This window comes from Ambystoma mexicanum, chromosome 13 (genome assembly GCF_040938575.1).
Source record: "Ambystoma mexicanum isolate Mex_15411 chromosome 13, UKY_AmexF1_1, whole genome shotgun sequence".
Lineage (NCBI taxonomy): Eukaryota > Metazoa > Chordata > Amphibia > Caudata > Ambystomatidae > Ambystoma > Ambystoma mexicanum.
Window position 1 is genome coordinate 359,011,215 of NC_090938.1, and position 17,150 is coordinate 359,028,364.

General features: G+C 43.4%; 16 non-coding genes across 16 annotated transcripts; 4 read left to right on the plus strand and 12 right to left on the minus strand.

The window, feature by feature from the left end:
* Nucleotides 1–433: 433 nt before the first annotated feature.
* Nucleotides 434–505, minus strand: TRNAT-UGU (transfer RNA threonine (anticodon UGU)). The gene has a single exon. It is a non-coding gene; the product is annotated as a tRNA-Thr (tRNA).
* A 1,018-nt stretch (nucleotides 506–1,523) lies between these two features.
* Nucleotides 1,524–1,618, plus strand: TRNAI-UAU (transfer RNA isoleucine (anticodon UAU)). The gene is made up of 2 exons: nucleotides 1,524–1,561; nucleotides 1,583–1,618. It is a non-coding gene; the product is annotated as a tRNA-Ile (tRNA).
* Nucleotides 1,619–3,106: 1,488 nt separating this feature from the next.
* On the minus strand, nucleotides 3,107–3,178 carry TRNAT-CGU (transfer RNA threonine (anticodon CGU)). The gene has a single exon. It is a non-coding gene; the product is annotated as a tRNA-Thr (tRNA).
* Nucleotides 3,179–4,480: 1,302 nt separating this feature from the next.
* On the minus strand, nucleotides 4,481–4,552 carry TRNAT-UGU (transfer RNA threonine (anticodon UGU)). The gene has a single exon. It is a non-coding gene; the product is annotated as a tRNA-Thr (tRNA).
* A 1,022-nt stretch (nucleotides 4,553–5,574) lies between these two features.
* TRNAI-UAU (transfer RNA isoleucine (anticodon UAU)) lies at nucleotides 5,575–5,669 on the plus strand. Its single transcript has 2 exons — nucleotides 5,575–5,612; nucleotides 5,634–5,669. It is a non-coding gene; the product is annotated as a tRNA-Ile (tRNA).
* Nucleotides 5,670–7,157: 1,488 nt separating this feature from the next.
* Nucleotides 7,158–7,229, minus strand: TRNAT-CGU (transfer RNA threonine (anticodon CGU)). The gene has a single exon. It is a non-coding gene; the product is annotated as a tRNA-Thr (tRNA).
* Nucleotides 7,230–7,775: 546 nt separating this feature from the next.
* TRNAS-GCU (transfer RNA serine (anticodon GCU)) lies at nucleotides 7,776–7,857 on the minus strand. Its single transcript has one exon. It is a non-coding gene; the product is annotated as a tRNA-Ser (tRNA).
* A 687-nt stretch (nucleotides 7,858–8,544) lies between these two features.
* Nucleotides 8,545–8,616, minus strand: TRNAT-UGU (transfer RNA threonine (anticodon UGU)). Its single transcript has one exon. It is a non-coding gene; the product is annotated as a tRNA-Thr (tRNA).
* Nucleotides 8,617–9,638: 1,022 nt separating this feature from the next.
* On the plus strand, nucleotides 9,639–9,733 carry TRNAI-UAU (transfer RNA isoleucine (anticodon UAU)). The gene is made up of 2 exons: nucleotides 9,639–9,676; nucleotides 9,698–9,733. It is a non-coding gene; the product is annotated as a tRNA-Ile (tRNA).
* A 1,488-nt stretch (nucleotides 9,734–11,221) lies between these two features.
* On the minus strand, nucleotides 11,222–11,293 carry TRNAT-CGU (transfer RNA threonine (anticodon CGU)). The gene has a single exon. It is a non-coding gene; the product is annotated as a tRNA-Thr (tRNA).
* Nucleotides 11,294–11,839: 546 nt separating this feature from the next.
* Nucleotides 11,840–11,921, minus strand: TRNAS-GCU (transfer RNA serine (anticodon GCU)). Its single transcript has one exon. It is a non-coding gene; the product is annotated as a tRNA-Ser (tRNA).
* A 687-nt stretch (nucleotides 11,922–12,608) lies between these two features.
* Nucleotides 12,609–12,680, minus strand: TRNAT-UGU (transfer RNA threonine (anticodon UGU)). The gene has a single exon. It is a non-coding gene; the product is annotated as a tRNA-Thr (tRNA).
* A 1,022-nt stretch (nucleotides 12,681–13,702) lies between these two features.
* On the plus strand, nucleotides 13,703–13,797 carry TRNAI-UAU (transfer RNA isoleucine (anticodon UAU)). The gene is made up of 2 exons: nucleotides 13,703–13,740; nucleotides 13,762–13,797. It is a non-coding gene; the product is annotated as a tRNA-Ile (tRNA).
* A 1,488-nt stretch (nucleotides 13,798–15,285) lies between these two features.
* TRNAT-CGU (transfer RNA threonine (anticodon CGU)) lies at nucleotides 15,286–15,357 on the minus strand. The gene has a single exon. It is a non-coding gene; the product is annotated as a tRNA-Thr (tRNA).
* A 546-nt stretch (nucleotides 15,358–15,903) lies between these two features.
* On the minus strand, nucleotides 15,904–15,985 carry TRNAS-GCU (transfer RNA serine (anticodon GCU)). The gene has a single exon. It is a non-coding gene; the product is annotated as a tRNA-Ser (tRNA).
* A 687-nt stretch (nucleotides 15,986–16,672) lies between these two features.
* Nucleotides 16,673–16,744, minus strand: TRNAT-UGU (transfer RNA threonine (anticodon UGU)). The gene has a single exon. It is a non-coding gene; the product is annotated as a tRNA-Thr (tRNA).
* Between the last annotated feature and the right edge of the window lie 406 nt (nucleotides 16,745–17,150).

Below are 17,150 nucleotides of genomic sequence, written 5' to 3' on the forward strand. Positions count from 1 at the left end.
CCAGCATAACGCAAGCTCCAGTTTCCCAGTGTTTGGCATCATTCAACGTTTCCAGCCAAGATCAAAGTTCAGATGCTGCTGCTTCCTGTGATGTCATTGAATTTAAATAGTGAGTGATGGCAATAACCCTTTTCCAATTAAATTTTGCCACATCAACGTCCCTGAAAATAGAGAAAGGCGTGCAACCCAGAACCGCTGTACTGTTCAATAGAGTAAGGGCTTCACCGTGATCATCTGCATCTGTCATCACAAAATTATCAAGGTCTTTTTCTTGAAGAAATTAGGTCCAGAAAGCCGACCTTCCCCACAGACTATTCAGACACCTTGCGCTTGTGGCTTTGTTATAGGCCCGAATCCATTGGTAAAAGGTTGCACAGGTACAATGTGCAATATCAGTTCCTATTCAACAATGTTCAAGAAAATTACCATTTGGAGGCCCTGATGAGGATCGAACTCACGACCCCTGGTTTACAAGACCAGTGCTCTGCCACTGAGCTACAGAGCCCCTCAGGTTACGACGCATAACAGCAACACAACGAGCACACAACATGATGTTTACTGGGTAGACATATTTGAAGGGTGTGTGAGAATGTATGTATATGATTGTGATTTGACCTGTTTTTTTCTGGCCGATTTTTTGAGGAGCAGCTAATTTGTGCGTATTCCGTGCAATTTTAGGGTGACTAATGAGGAGATGTGATGCGTGAAAGTTGAAAAAAACATGTACATGGCAGCAGAGAGACAATATGGATATTACCTTTGCTTTTTTAAATTTCTATCCGGATTCTGGCTCAAAGGGTAGTCAAGCACAGCAGATTGCATTCCTGCCAGTAACACGACAACCTTGTTTGTGTCCTTCTTAACTAACATGCATATTTTCACTTTTGTCTGTATGTTCTTTGAAAGCCAATGGCAATGGTGCTTAGAGCAATGCAGATGTTTAAAAAAGATTTCAAAAGTTAAAATCGACAAAGGTGGGATTCGAAACCACACGTGTACAGCAGATTAGCAGTCCATCGCCTTAACCACTCGGCCACCTCGTCTACATGGATTATGTTAGGCATTCAAGTCTTTACAGGTAATAACACAAACATCTTCAAAATAGAACCACAATGCGTTCCTTGTTGAGGTACATCCAGCCGTTTGCAGGAAAACTGCCTCACTTGCTGTTGAGAAAAATTCATCAAAGTCCTGGGGTGTTTATAGGCATCGCCAAGATGACATTGGGAGGTGTTTCAATTGACACGTGTTGAATATGAGGAAGAGCATCATGCTGGCTCCAGTGGCACTGCCTGCAGCATGACAAAAATGTAGAAGGGACATTTGACTGCACCATTGGCTAAACATCAGTGGCAAAGTGTATATCAGGCTAAAAGGTAAGCTCCAGTGGCACAATATGGGCACTACAAGGCACCCATAATTTGGTGTCAGCTAAAAAGACAATGCCAGAGCTTGTGGGTGCTTTTGTACACTTGTGTGTGTGTTTGTGGGTGTAGTTTCATGTCGAAAACCAAAACACAGCAGCTCCAGTGGCGCAATCGGTTAGCGCGCGGTACTTATACAGCAGTACATGCAGTGAGCAATGCCGAGGTTGTGAGTTCAAGCCTCACCTGGAGCAACTTTGGAACTTCTTACTAATTCACCTCAAAACTGAATTATTGAACCAATAAATGTTCTGGACATTTTTTGGTTCACCTCAAGGTTTCCTTGATTGTCAGTTAATGTTGTATGACAGCTCCTCTGCCTTTTAGACATGGAATACTCATTGCAAGTTATTTATGGGGTGTTTGCGCTTTAAATACAGCTACGGAGGGTTTTTGAAAATAGAACAGAAAATAAAAAATGTCAACTGTTATTATACTCCATTTTCTGCTGAGCACCACTTACGGAAGACATTTGTAAAGGTAGAAAAAGGGTTACTGGAGTAGGATCCAGGAGACAATATCAACTTACAAAGAATAATGTTGTCTATTTACTGCATTATCGCCTTTGAAGCAAACCTCTGAGAATAAATACCCTTTCACTAATCAGGCAGTCACTTTGATAAAATCAAGCAGAACAAGGATGCTGATAGGAACTCGCCTCATTTGCATATGGGCTAGGGCTTCTGGGAGCCATGAGAATTAGGAGTTGAAGGTTTTGCAGATCGAGATTGCTAAAGGGCTGGGCATTTGCACAGACCTCTCCATGCCTGATTGGTGCCGAAGGTTAGTTGCAAGTGGTCCCCTGCTCACCCTACCTTACACAGGGCCATGCCCAGTTAGGCCCCTCAGGGCTAGGCCCGGCAGGGCTAAGCCCGGCGTTTGTCAGGCGAAGTGCCTGGACCCCTGCTCATCATACCTCAGAATCTGGTCTAGCTATTGCAGACATGGGGAATGGTGCTTATATCCCATTGACAGCGCCCACAAGCTGCATACTAATAGCCAATGATGTGTGAATGCGGTCAGGGTAGCAGACATATAGAACAATTGGGTGGGTTCGCTTCCGAACTGGATGCACAGGAGCAGGAGAGAATGGCTGTTGGCGATGTATGCAACTTGCTCTGCGTGAACACATCTACCGACCCCTTCCCCTACACACACGGGCACATACACACACACACACACACATAGCCATTGGAGCTATGCAGAGCTAATCAGAAAGATTGGTAATCATTAGAACATGAAAGATATGTGTTCATTTTTTATTAAACTTGTGGACTCCCGCAGAAACGGAGGGACTCACATCTCTAATTGAGGCTTGCTTACCTCTATACAAATGTGTTTGCTGGCTGTCTTTCTTCAACTGGTATGTGCGGTTGTGTCTGTCTTTGTCTTTCAACACGCCTGGCACGTTTACATTATCAAAGAGATGATTGTATGGAGATGGGGAACACCCCTCCGTTGCATTGTGAACTTGAACAGTCTTTTCACCAAAGCAGCTACATGCGACATTGCAAGGTTTTTGTGAGTCTTTGCCTGAAAACATTAGGCCTTCCTCTCGAACTCTATTTCACTCCTTCTGTGGAAGACTTCAATTATGAGGATGCATCCCGTCATAAAAGGTTCTCTGTAGATGGTGCAACTCTGGCTTCTCTTCCCCGTGCTTTTTGAAAATAATCCGCCCGAGGCCCTGATGAGGTTTGAACTCATGATCCCTGGTTTACGAGACCAGTGCTCTGCCACTGAGCTACAAGGCCACCTGCTGCTTGCTCACAGCCAACAACAGAAAGTGCAAAGAAACCATGGTTTTTACCTAGGTAGATCTCCAGGTATATGAATTTCTGGTTGTGTAAAAATGGCTGTATATCTCTGCATGTGTTCAGTACGTCATCATACATCTGATTTGCGAAAGCGTGTGTGCTTATGTTGGTGATACATTGTCGGTATGCGTTTGAGTATGTACTTTTACGGGTATGTATGTATTGAGTAGGATGCTGAACAGGTTCATGAGTTTAGATAGCAGGTCAGAATGATGGCAAAAGGAACATGTAAAAGGCAGACAACTAAAAGAAAAAAGAATTTGGGATGTAAGCTTGGGAGTTTACTAACTGCGCTGATTTTGGCTCCTATAATAGTAAAGAATGGAAACCTACGAGGAAAGTCTTTGACTAATTTAATTCTCCGCCTGCACCAATGAACTTATTTTTACATCTCTATTTCCATATCTGTACTCATTCCTGTCTTTCACAGGGAGGTTGAAAGACTTTGGTCTATGTTTAAATGCAGACTATAAAGAAAAAATACGACGAACCCACGTGTGCAGAGCACAATGGATTAGCAGTCCATCGCCTTAACCACTCGGCCACCTCGTCTGTTTGGGAACGGTGCTCGAATCCCATGCTTAAAGAAGAGATAAAACAATGGTGGTGCAAAGTCAGTGAAAAATAGATCATGTTTGTCATAATAGAAACAAGATCGTTGACTCGTTCTTCCTTACCCGGCCATTGATAGATAAACACATCAAGTTGAAGTTCAGAAAAATATAACAAGAGCTCCTGGAGGGTTCACAACACTAATCCAGAGGAAGGTGCTTGAGCTTCCGTATGGCACACCATTAGTAGTAAAACCAGCATAACGCAAGCTCCAGTTTCCCAGTGTTTGGCATCATTCAACGTTTCCAGCCAAGATCAAAGTTCAGATGCTGCTGCTTCCTGTGATGTCATTGAATTTAAATAGTGAGTGATGGCAATAACCCTTTTCCAATTAAATTTTGCCACATCAACGTCCCTGAAAATAGAGAAAGGCGTGCAACCCAGAACCGCTGTACTGTTCAATAGAGTAAGGGCTTCACCGTGATCATCTGCATCTATCATCACAAAATTATCAAGGTCTTTTTCTTGAAGAAATTAGGTCCAGAAAGCCGACCTTCCCCACAGACTATTCAGACACCTTGCGCTTGTGGCTTTGTTATAGGGCCGAATCCATTGGTAAAAGGTTGCACAGGTACAATGTGCAATATCAGTTCCTATTCAACAATGTTCAAGAAAATTACCATTTGGAGGCCCTGATGAGGATGGAACTCACGACCCCTGGTTTACAAGACCAGTGCTCTGCCACTGAGCTACAGAGCCCCTCAGGTTACGACGCATAACAGCAACACAACGAGCACACAACATGATGTTTACTGGGTAGACATATTTGAAGGGTGTGTGAGAATGTATGTATATGATTGTGATTTGACCTGTTTTTTTCTGGCCGATTTTTTGAGGAGCAGCTAATTTGTGCGTATTCCGTGCAATTTTAGGGTGACTAATGAGGAGATGTGATGCGTGAAAGTTGAAAAAAACATGTACATGGCAGCAGAGAGACAATATGGATATTACCTTTGCTTTTTTAAATTTCTATCCGGATTCTGGCTCAAAGGGTAGTCAAGCACAGCAGATTGCATTCCTGCCAGTAACACGACAACCTTGTTTGTGTCCTTCTTAATCAACTAACATGCATATTTTCACTTTTGTCTGTATGTTCTTTGAAAGCCAATGGCAATGGTGCTTAGAGCAATGCAGATGTTTAAAAAAGATTTCAAAAGTTAAAATCGACAAAGGTGGGATTCGAAACCACGCGTGTACAGCAGATTAGCAGTCCATCGCCTTAACCACTCGGCCACCTCGTCTACAGGGATTATGTTAGGCATTCAAGTCTTTACAGGTAATAACACAAACATCTTCAAAATAGAACCACAATGCGTTCCTTGTTGAGGTACATCCAGCCGTTTGCAGGAAAACTGCCTCACTTGCTGTTGAGAAAAATTCATCAAAGTCCTGGGGTGTTTATAGGCATCGCCAAGATGACATTGGGAGGTGTTTCAATTGACACGTGTTGAATATGAGGAAGAGCATCATGCTGGCTCCAGTGGCACTGCCTGCAGCATGACAAAAATGTAGAAGGGACATTTGACTGCACCATTGGCTGAACATCAGTGGCAAAGTGTATATCAGGCTAAAAGGTAAGCTCCAGTGGCACAATATGGGCACTACAAGGCACCCATAATTTGGTGTCAGCTAAAAAGACAATGCCAGAGCTTGTGGGTGCTTTTGTACACTTGTGTGTGTGTTTGTGGGTGTAGTTTCATGTCGAAAACCAAAACACAGCAGCTCCAGTGGCGCAATCGGTTAGCGCGCGGTACTTATACAGCAGTACATGCAGTGAGCAATGCCGAGGTTGTGAGTTCAAGCCTCACCTGGAGCAACTTTGGAACTTTTTACTAATTCACCTCAAAACTGAATTATTGAACCAATAAATGTTCTGGACATTTTTTGGTTCACCTCAAGGTTTCCTTGATTGTCAGTTAATGTTGTATGACAGCTCCTCTGCCTTTTAGACATGGAATACTCATTGCAAGTTATTTATGGGGTGTTTGCGCTTTAAATACAGCTACGGAGGGTTTTTGAAAATAGAACAGAAAATAAAAAATGTTAACTGTTATTATACTCCATTTTCTGCTGAGCACCACTTACGGAAGACATTTGTAAAGGTAGAAAAAGGGTTACTGGAGTAGGATCCAGGAGACAATATCAACTTACAAAGAATAATGTTGTCTATTTACTGCATTATCGCCTTTGAAGCAAACCTCTGAGAATAAATACCCTTTCACTAATCAGGCAGTCACTTTGATAAAATCAAGCAGAACAAGGATGCTGATAGGAACTCGCCTCATTTGCATATGGGCTAGGGCTTCTGGGAGCCATGAGAATTAGGAGTTGAAGGTTTTGCAGATCGAGATTGCTAAAGGGCTGGGCATTTGCACAGACCTCTCCATGCCTGATTGGTGCCGAAGGTTAGTTGCAAGTGGTCCCCTGCTCACCCTACCTTACACAGGGCCATGCCCAGTTAGGCCCCTCAGGGCTAGGCCCGGCAGGGCTAAGCCCGGCGTTTGTCAGGCGAAATGCCTGGACCCCTGCTCATCATACCTCAGAATCTGGTCTAGCTATTGCAGACATGGGGAATGGTGCTTATATCCCATTGACAGCGCCCACAAGCTGCATACTAATAGCCAATGATGTGTGAATGCGGTCAGGGTAGCAGACATATAGAACAATTGGGTGGGTTCGCTTCCGAACTGGATGCACAGGAGCAGGAGAGAATGGCTGTTGGCGATGTATGCAACTTGCTCTGCGTGAACACATCTACCGACCCCTTCCCCTACACACACGGGCACATACACACACACACACACACATAGCCATTGGAGCTATGCAGAGCTAATCAGAAAGATTGGTAATCATTAGAACATGAAAGATATGTGTTCATTTTTTATTAAACTTGTGGACTCCCGCAGAAACGGAGGGACTCACATCTCTAATTGAGGCTTGCTTACCTCTATACAAATGTGTTTGCTGGCTGTCTTTCTTCAACTGGTATGTGCGGTTGTGTCTGTCTTTGTCTTTCAACACGCCTGGCACGTTTACATTATCAAAGAGATGATTGTATGGAGATGGGGAACACCCCTCCGTTGCATTGTGAACTTGAACAGTCTTTTCACCAAAGCAGCTACATGCGACATTGCAAGGTTTTTGTCAGTCTTTGCCTGAAAACATTAGGCCTTCCTCTCGAACTCTATTTCACTCCTTCTGTGGAAGACTTCAATTATGAGGATGCATCCCGTCATAAAAGGTTCTCTGTAGATGGTGCAACTCTGGCTTCTCTTCCCCGTGCTTTTTGAAAATAATCCGCCCGAGGCCCTGATGAGGTTTGAACTCATGACCCCTGGTTTACGAGACCAGTGCTCTGCCACTGAGCTACAAGGCCACCTGCTGCTTGCTCACAGCCAACAACAGAAAGTGCAAAGAAACCATGGTTTTTACCTAGGTAGATCTCCAGGTATATGAATTTCTGGTTGTGTAAAAATGGCTGTATATCTCTGCATGTGTTCAGTACGTCATCATACATCTGATTTGCGAAAGCGTGTGTGCTTATGTTGGTGATACATTGTCGGTATGCGTTTGAGTATGTACTTTTACGGGTATGTATGTATTGAGTAGGATGCTGAACAGGTTCATGAGTTTAGATAGCAGGTCAGAATGATGGCAAAAGGAACATGTAAAAGGCAGACAACTAAAAGAAAAAAGAATTTGGGATGTAAGCTTGGGAGTTTACTAACTGCGCTGATTTTGGCTCCTATAATAGTAAAGAATGGAAACCTACGAGGAAAGTCTTTGACTAATTTCATTCTCCGCCTGCACCAATGAACTTATTTTTACATCTCTATTTCCATATCTGTACTCATTCCTGTCTTTCACAGGGAGGTTGAAAGACTTTGGTCTATGTTTAAATGCAGACTATAAAGAAAAAATACGACGAAGGTGGGATTCGAACCCACGCGTGCAGAGCACAATGGATTAGCAGTCCATCGCCTTAACCACTCGGCCACCTCGTCTGTTTGGGAACGGTGCTCGAATCCCATGCTTAAAGAAGAGATAAAACAATGGTGGTGCAAAGTCAGTGAAAAATAGATCATGTTTGTCATAATAGAAACAAGATCGTTGACTCGTTCTTCCTTACCCGGCCATTGATAGATAAACACATCAAGTTGAAGTTCAGAAAAATATGACAAGAGCTCCTGGAGGGTTCACAACACTAATCCAGAGGAAGGTGCTTGAGCTTCCGTATGGCACACCATTAGTAGTAAAACCAGCATAACGCAAGCTCCAGTTTCCCAGTGTTTGGCATCATTCAACGTTTCCAGCCAAGATCAAAGTTCAGATGCTGCTGCTTCCTGTGATGTCATTGAATTTAAATAGTGAGTGATGGCAATAACCCTTTTCCAATTAAATTTTGCCACATCAACGTCCCTGAAAATAGAGAAAGGCGTGCAACCCAGAACCGCTGTACTGTTCAATAGAGTAAGGGCTTCACCGTGATCATCTGCATCTGTCATCACAAAATTATCAAGGTCTTTTTCTTGAAGAAATTAGGTCCAGAAAGCCGACCTTCCCCACAGACTATTCAGACACCTTGCGCTTGTGGCTTTGTTATAGGCCCGAATCCATTGGTAAAAGGTTGCACAGGTACAATGTGCAATATCAGTTCCTATTCAACAATGTTCAAGAAAATTACCATTTGGAGGCCCTGATGAGGATCGAACTCACGACCCCTGGTTTACAAGACCAGTGCTCTGCCACTGAGCTACAGAGCCCCTCAGGTTACGACGCATAACAGCAACACAACGAGCACACAACATGATGTTTACTGGGTAGACATATTTGAAGGGTGTGTGAGAATGTATGTATATGATTGTGATTTGACCTGTTTTTTTCTGGCCGATTTTTTGAGGAGCAGCTCATTTGTGCGTATTCCGTGCAATTTTAGGGTGACTAATGAGGAGATGTGATGCGTGAAAGTTGAAAAAAACATGTACATGGCAGCAGAGAGACAATATGGATATTACCTTTGCTTTTTTAAATTTCTATCCGGATTCTGGCTCAAAGGGTAGTCAAGCACAGCAGATTGCATTCCTGCCAGTAACACGACAACCTTGTTTGTGTCCTTCTTAATCAACTAACATGCATATTTTCACTTTTGTCTGTATGTTCTTTGAAAGCCAATGGCAATGGTGCTTAGAGCAATGCAGATGTTTAAAAAAGATTTCAAAAGTTAAAATCGACAAAGGTGGGATTCGAAACCACGCGTGTACAGCAGATTAGCAGTCCATCGACTTAACCACTCGGCCACCTCGTCTACAGGGATTATGTTAGGCATTCAAGTCTTTACAGGTAATAACACAAACATCTTCAAAATAGAACCACAATGCGTTCCTTGTTGAGGTACATCCAGCCGTTTGCAGGAAAACTGCCTCACTTGCTGTTGAGAAAAATTCATCAAAGTCCTGGGGTGTTTATAGGCATCGCCAAGATGACATTGGGAGGTGTTTCAATTGACACGTGTTGAATATGAGGAAGAGCATCATGCTGGCTCCAGTGGCACTGCCTGCAGCATGACAAAAATGTAGAAGGGACATTTGACTGCACCATTGGCTGAACATCAGTGGCAAAGTGTATATCAGGCTAAAAGGTAAGCTCCAGTGGCACAATATGGGCACTACAAGGCACCCATAATTTGGTGTCAGCTAAAAAGACAATGCCAGAGCTTGTGGGTGCTTTTGTACACTTGTGTGTGTGTTTGTGGGTGTAGTTTCATGTCGAAAACCAAAACACAGCAGCTCCAGTGGCGCAATCGGTTAGCGCGCGGTACTTATACAGCAGTACATGCAGTGAGCAATGCCGAGGTTGTGAGTTCAAGCCTCACCTGGAGCAACTTTGGAACTTTTTACTAATTCACCTCAAAACTGAATTATTGAACCAATAAATGTTCTGGACATTTTTTGGTTCACCTCAAGGTTTCCTTGATTGTCAGTTAATGTTGTATGACAGCTCCTCTGCCTTTTAGACATGGAATACTCATTGCAAGTTATTTATGGGGTGTTTGCGCTTTAAATACAGCTACGGAGGGTTTTTGAAAATAGAACAGAAAATAAAAAATGTCAACTGTTATTATACTCCATTTTCTGCTGAGCACCACTTACGGAAGACATTTGTAAAGGTAGAAAAAGGGTTACTGGAGTAGGATCCAGGAGACAATATCAACTTACAAAGAATAATGTTGTCTATTTACTGCATTATCGCCTTTGAAGCAAACCTCTGAGAATAAATACCCTTTCACTAATCAGGCAGTCACTTTGATAAAATCAAGCAGAACAAGGATGCTGATAGGAACTCGCCTCATTTGCATATGGGCTAGGGCTTCTGGGAGCCATGAGAATTAGGAGTTGAAGGTTTTGCAGATCGAGATTGCTAAAGGGCTGGGCATTTGCACAGACCTCTCCATGCCTGATTGGTGCCGAAGGTTAGTTGCAAGTGGTCCCCTGCTCACCCTACCTTACACAGGGCCATGCCCAGTTAGGCCCCTCAGGGCTAGGCCCGGCAGGGCTAAGCCCGGCGTTTGTCAGGGGAAATGCCTGGACCCCTGCTCATCATACCTCAGAATCTGGTCTAGCTATTGCAGACATGGGGAATGGTGCTTATATCCCATTGACAGCGCCCACAAGCTGCATACTAATAGCCAATGATGTGTGAATGCGGTCAGGGTAGCAGACATATAGAACAATTGGGTGGGTTCGCTTCCGAACTGGATGCACAGGAGCAGGAGAGAATGGCTGTTGGCGATGTATGCAACTTGCTCTGCGTGAACACATCTACCGACCCCTTCCCCTACACACACGGGCACATACACACACACACACACACATAGCCATTGGAGCTATGCAGAGCTAATCAGAAAGATTGGTAATCATTAGAACATGAAAGATATGTGTTCATTTTTTATTAAACTTGTGGACTCCCGCAGAAACGGAGGGACTCACATCTCTAATTGAGGCTTGCTTACCTCTATACAAATGTGTTTGCTGGCTGTCTTTCTTCAACTGGTATGTGCGGTTGTGTCTGTCTTTGTCTTTCAACACGCCTGGCACGTTTACATTATCAAAGAGATGATTGTATGGAGATGGGGAACACCCCTCCGTTGCATTGTGAACTTGAACAGTCTTTTCACCAAAGCAGCTACATGCGACATTGCAAGGTTTTTGTCAGTCTTTGCCTGAAAACATTAGGCCTTCCTCTCGAACTCTATTTCACTCCTTCTGTGGAAGACTTCAATTATGAGGATGCATCCCGTCATAAAAGGTTCTCTGTAGATGGTGCAACTCTGGCTTCTCTTCCCCGTGCTTTTTGAAAATAATCCGCCCGAGGCCCTGATGAGGTTTGAACTCATGACCCCTGGTTTACGAGACCAGTGCTCTGCCACTGAGCTACAAGGCCACCTGCTGCTTGCTCACAGCCAACAACAGAAAGTGCAAAGAAACCATGGGTTTTACCTAGGTAGATCTCCAGGTATATGAATTTCTGGTTGTGTAAAAATGGCTGTATATCTCTGCATGTGTTCAGTACGTCATCATACATCTGATTTGCGAAAGCGTGTGTGCTTATGTTGGTGATACATTGTCGGTATGCGTTTGAGTATGTACTTTTACGGGTATGTATTTATTGAGTAGGATGCTGAACAGGTTCATGAGTTTAGATAGCAGGTCAGAATGATGGCAAAAGGAACATGTAAAAGGCAGACAACTAAAAGAAAAAAGAATTTGGGATGTAAGCTTGGGAGTTTACTAACTGCGCTGATTTTGGCTCCTATAATAGTAAAGAATGGAAACCTACGAGGAAAGTCTTTGACTAATTTCATTCTCCGCCTGCACCAATGAACTTATTTTTACATCTCTATTTCCATATCTGTACTCATTCCTGACTTTCACAGGGAGGTTGAAAGACTTTGGTCTATGTTTAAATGCAGACTATAAAGAAAAAATACGACGAAGGTGGGATTCGAACCCACGCGTGCAGAGCACAATGGATTAGCAGTCCATCGCCTTAACCACTCGGCCACCTCGTCTGTTTGGGAACGGTGCTCGAATCCCATGCTTAAAGAAGAGATAAAACAATGGTGGTGCAAAGTCAGTGAAAAATAGATCATGTTTGTCATAATAGAAACAAGATCGTTGACTCGTTCTTCCTTACCCGGCCATTGATAGATAAACACATCAAGTTGAAGTTCAGAAAAATATAACAAGAGCTCCTGGAGGGTTCACAACACTAATCCAGAGGAAGGTGCTTGAGCTTCCGTATGGCACACCATTAGTAGTAAAACCAGCATAACGCAAGCTCCAGTTTCCCAGTGTTTGGCATCATTCAACGTTTCCAGCCAAGATCAAAGTTCAGATGCTGCTGCTTCCTGTGATGTCATTGAATTTAAATAGTGAGTGATGGCAATAACCCTTTTCCAATTAAATTTTGCCACATCAACGTCCCTGAAAATAGAGAAAGGCGTGCAACCCAGAACCGCTGTACTGTTCAATAGAGTAAGGGCTTCACCGTGATCATCTGCATCTGTCATCACAAAATTATCAAGGTCTTTTTCTTGAAGAAATTAGGTCCAGAAAGCCGACCTTCCCCACAGACTATTCAGACACCTTGCGCTTGTGGCTTTGTTATAGGCCCGAATCCATTGGTAAAAGGTTGCACAGGTACAATGTGCAATATCAGTTCCTATTCAACAATGTTCAAGAAAATTACCATTTGGAGGCCCTGATGAGGATCGAACTCACGACCCCTGGTTTACAAGACCAGTGCTCTGCCACTGAGCTACAGAGCCCCTCAGGTTACGACGCATAACAGCAACACAACGAGCACACAACATGATGTTTACTGGGTAGACATATTTGAAGGGTGTGTGAGAATGTATGTATATGATTGTGATTTGAACTGTTTTTTTCTGGCCGATTTTTTGAGGAGCAGCTAATTTGTGCGTATTCCGTGCAATTTTAGGGTGACTAATGAGGAGATGTGATGCGTGAAAGTTGAAAAAAACATGTACATGGCAGCAGAGAGACAATATGGATATTACCTTTGCTTTTTTAAATTTCTATCCGGATTCTGGCTCAAAGGGTAGTCAAGCACAGCAGATTGCATTCCTGCCAGTAACACGACAACCTTGTTTGTGTCCTTCTTAATCAACTAACATGCATATTTTCACTTTTGTCTGTATGTTCTTTGAAAGCCAATGGCAATGGTGCTTAGAGCAATGCAGATGTTTAAAAAAGATTTCAAAAGTTAAAATCGACAAAGGTGGGATTCGAAACCACGCGTGTACAGCAGATTAGCAGTCCATCGCCTTAACCACTCGGCCACCTCGTCTACAGGGATTATGTTAGGCATTCAAGTCTTTACAGGTAATAACACAAACATCTTCAAAATAGAACCACAATGCGTTCCTTGTTGAGGTACATCCAGCCGTTTGCAGGAAAACTGCCTCACTTGCTGTTGAGAAAAATTCATCAAAGTCCTGGGGTGTTTATAGGCATCGCCAAGATGACATTGGGAGGTGTTTCAATTGACACGTGTTGAATATGAGGAAGAGCATCATGCTGGCTCCAGTGGCACTGCCTGCAGCATGACAAAAATGTAGAAGGGACATTTGACTGCACCATTGGCTGAACATCAGTGGCAAAGTGTATATCAGGCTAAAAGGTAAGCTCCAGTGGCACAATATGGGCACTACAAGGCACCCATAATTTGGTGTCAGCTAAAAAGACAATGCCAGAGCTTGTGGGTGCTTTTGTACACTTGTGTGTGTGTTTGTGGGTGTAGTTTCATGTCGAAAACCAAAACACAGCAGCTCCAGTGGCGCAATCGGTTAGCGCGCGGTACTTATACAGCAGTACATGCAGTGAGCAATGCCGAGGTTGTGAGTTCAAGCCTCACCTGGAGCAACTTTGGAACTTTTTACTAATTCACCTCAAAACTGAATTATTGAACCAATAAATGTTCTGGACATTTTTTGGTTCACCTCAAGGTTTCCTTGATTGTCAGTTAATGTTGTATGACAGCTCCTCTGCCTTTTAGACATGGAATACTCATTGCAAGTTATTTATGGGGTGTTTGCGCTTTAAATACAGCTACGGAGGGTTTTTGAAAATAGAACAGAAAATAAAAAATGTCAACTGTTATTATACTCCATTTTCTGCTGAGCACCACTTACGGAAGACATTTGTAAAGGTAGAAAAAGGGTTACTGGAGTAGGATCCAGGAGACAATATCAACTTACAAAGAATAATGTTGTCTATTTACTGCATTATCGCCTTTGAAGCAAACCTCTGAGAATAAATACCCTTTCACTAATCAGGCAGTCACTTTGATAAAATCAAGCAGAACAAGGATGCTGATAGGAACTCGCCTCATTTGCATATGGGCTAGGGCTTCTGGGAGCCATGAGAATTAGGAGTTGAAGGTTTTGCAGATCGAGATTGCTAAAGGGCTGGGCATTTGCACAGACCTCTCCATGCCTGATTGGTGCCGAAGGTTAGTTGCAAGTGGTCCCCTGCTCACCCTACCTTACACAGGGCCATGCCCAGTTAGGCCCCTCAGGGCTAGGCCCGGCAGGGCTAAGCCCGGCGTTTGTCAGGGGAAATGCCTGGACCCCTGCTCATCATACCTCAGAATCTGGTCTAGCTATTGCAGACATGGGGAATGGTGCTTATATCCCATTGACAGCGCCCACAAGCTGCATACTAATAGCCAATGATGTGTGAATGCGGTCAGGGTAGCAGACATATAGAACAATTGGGTGGGTTCGCTTCCGAACTGGATGCACAGGAGCAGGAGAGAATGGCTGTTGGCGATGTATGCAACTTGCTCTGCGTGAACACATCTACCGACCCCTTCCCCTACACACACGGGCACATACACACACACACACACACATAGCCATTGGAGCTATGCAGAGCTAATCAGAAAGATTGGTAATCATTAGAACATGAAAGATATGTGTTCATTTTTTATTAAACTTGTGGACTCCCGCAGAAACGGAGGGACTCACATCTCTAATTGAGGCTTGCTTACCTCTATACAAATGTGTTTGCTGGCTGTCTTTCTTCAACTGGTATGTGCGGTTGTGTCTGTCTTTGTCTTTCAACACGCCTGGCACGTTTACATTATCAAAGAGATGATTGTATGGAGATGGGGAACACCCCTCCGTTGCATTGTGAACTTGAACAGTCTTTTCACCAAAGCAGCTACATGCGACATTGCAAGGTTTTTGTCAGTCTTTGCCTGAAAACATTAGGCCTTCCTCTCGAACTCTATTTCACTCCTTCTGTGGAAGACTTCAATTATGAGGATGCATCCCGTCATAAAAGGTTCTCTGTAGATGGTGCAACTCTGGCTTCTCTTCCCCGTGCTTTTTGAAAATAATCCGCCCGAGGCCCTGATGAGGTTTGAACTCATGACCCCTGGTTTACGAGACCAGTGCTCTGCCACTGAGCTACAAGGCCACCTGCTGCTTGCTCACAGCCAACAACAGAAAGTGCAAAGAAACCATGGGTTTTACCTAGGTAGATCTCCAGGTATATGAATTTCTGGTTGTGTAAAAATGGCTGTATATCTCTGCATGTGTTCAGTACGTCATCATACATCTGATTTGCGAAAGCGTGTGTGCTTATGTTGGTGATACATTGTCGGTATGCGTTTGAGTATGTACTTTTACGGGTATGTATGTATTGAGTAGGATGCTGAACAGGTTCATGAGTTTAGATAGCAGGTCAGAATGATGGCAAAAGGAACATGTAAAAGGCAGACAACTAAAAGAAAAAAGAATTTGGGATGTAAGCTTGGGAGTTTACTAACTGCGCTGATTTTGGCTCCTATAATAGTAAAGAATGGAAACCTACGAGGAAAGTCTTTGACTAATTTCATTCTCCGCCTGCACCAATGAACTTATTTTTACATCTCTATTTCCATATCTGTACTCATTCCTGACTTTCACAGGGAGGTTGAAAGACTTTGGTCTATGTTTAAATGCAGACTATAAAGAAAAAATACGACGAAGGTGGGATTCGAACCCACACGTGCAGAGCACAATGGATTAGCAGTCCATCGCCTTAACCACTCGGCCACCTCGTCTGTTTGGGAACGGTGCTCGAATCCCATGCTTAAAGAAGAGATAAAACAATGGTGGTGCAAAGTCAGTGAAAAATAGATCATGTTTGTCATAATAGAAACAAGATCGTTGACTCGTTCTTCCTTACCCGGCCATTGATAGATAAACACATCAAGTTGAAGTTCAGAAAAATATAACAAGAGCTCCTGGAGGGTTCACAACACTAATCCAGAGGAAGGTGCTTGAGCTTCCGTATGGCACACCATTAGTAGTAAAACCAGCATAACGCAAGCTCCAGTTTCCCAGTGTTTGGCATCATTCAACGTTTCCAGCCAAGATCAAAGTTCAGATGCTGCTGCTTCCTGTGATGTCATTGAATTTAAATAGTGAGTGATGGCAATAACCCTTTTCCAATTAAATTTTGCCACATCAACGTCCCTGAAAATAGAGAAAGGCGTGCAACCCAGAACCGCTGTACTGTTCAATAGAGTAAGGGCTTCACCGTGATCATCTGCATCTGTCATCACAAAATTATCAAGGTCTTTTTCTTGAAGAAATTAGGTCCAGAAAGCCGACCTTCCCCACAGACTATTCAGACACCTTGCGCTTGTGGCTTTGTTATAGGCCCGAATCCATTGGTAAAAGGTTGCACAGGTACAATGTGCAATATCAGTTCCTATTCAACAATGTTCAAGAAAATTACCATTTGGAGGCCCTGATGAGGATCGAACTCACGACCCCTGGTTTACAAGACCAGTGCTCTGCCACTGAGCTACAGAGCCCCTCAGGTTACGACACATAACAGCAACACAACGAGCACACAACATGATGTTTACTGGGTAGACATATTTGAAGGGTGTGTGAGAATGTATGTATATGATTGTGATTTGAACTGTTTTTTTCTGGCCGATTTTTTGAGGAGCAGCTAATTTGTGCGTATTCCGTGCAATTTTAGGGTGACTAATGAGGAGATGTGATGCGTGAAAGTTGAAAAAAACATGTACATGGCAGCAGAGAGACAATATGGATATTACCTTTGCTTTTTTAAATTTCTATCCGGATTCTGGCTCAAAGGGTAGTCAAGCACAGCAGATTGCATTCCTGCCAGTAACACGACAACCTTGTTTGTGTCCTTCTTAATCAACTAACATGCATATTTTCACTTTTGTCTGTATGTTCTTTGAAAGC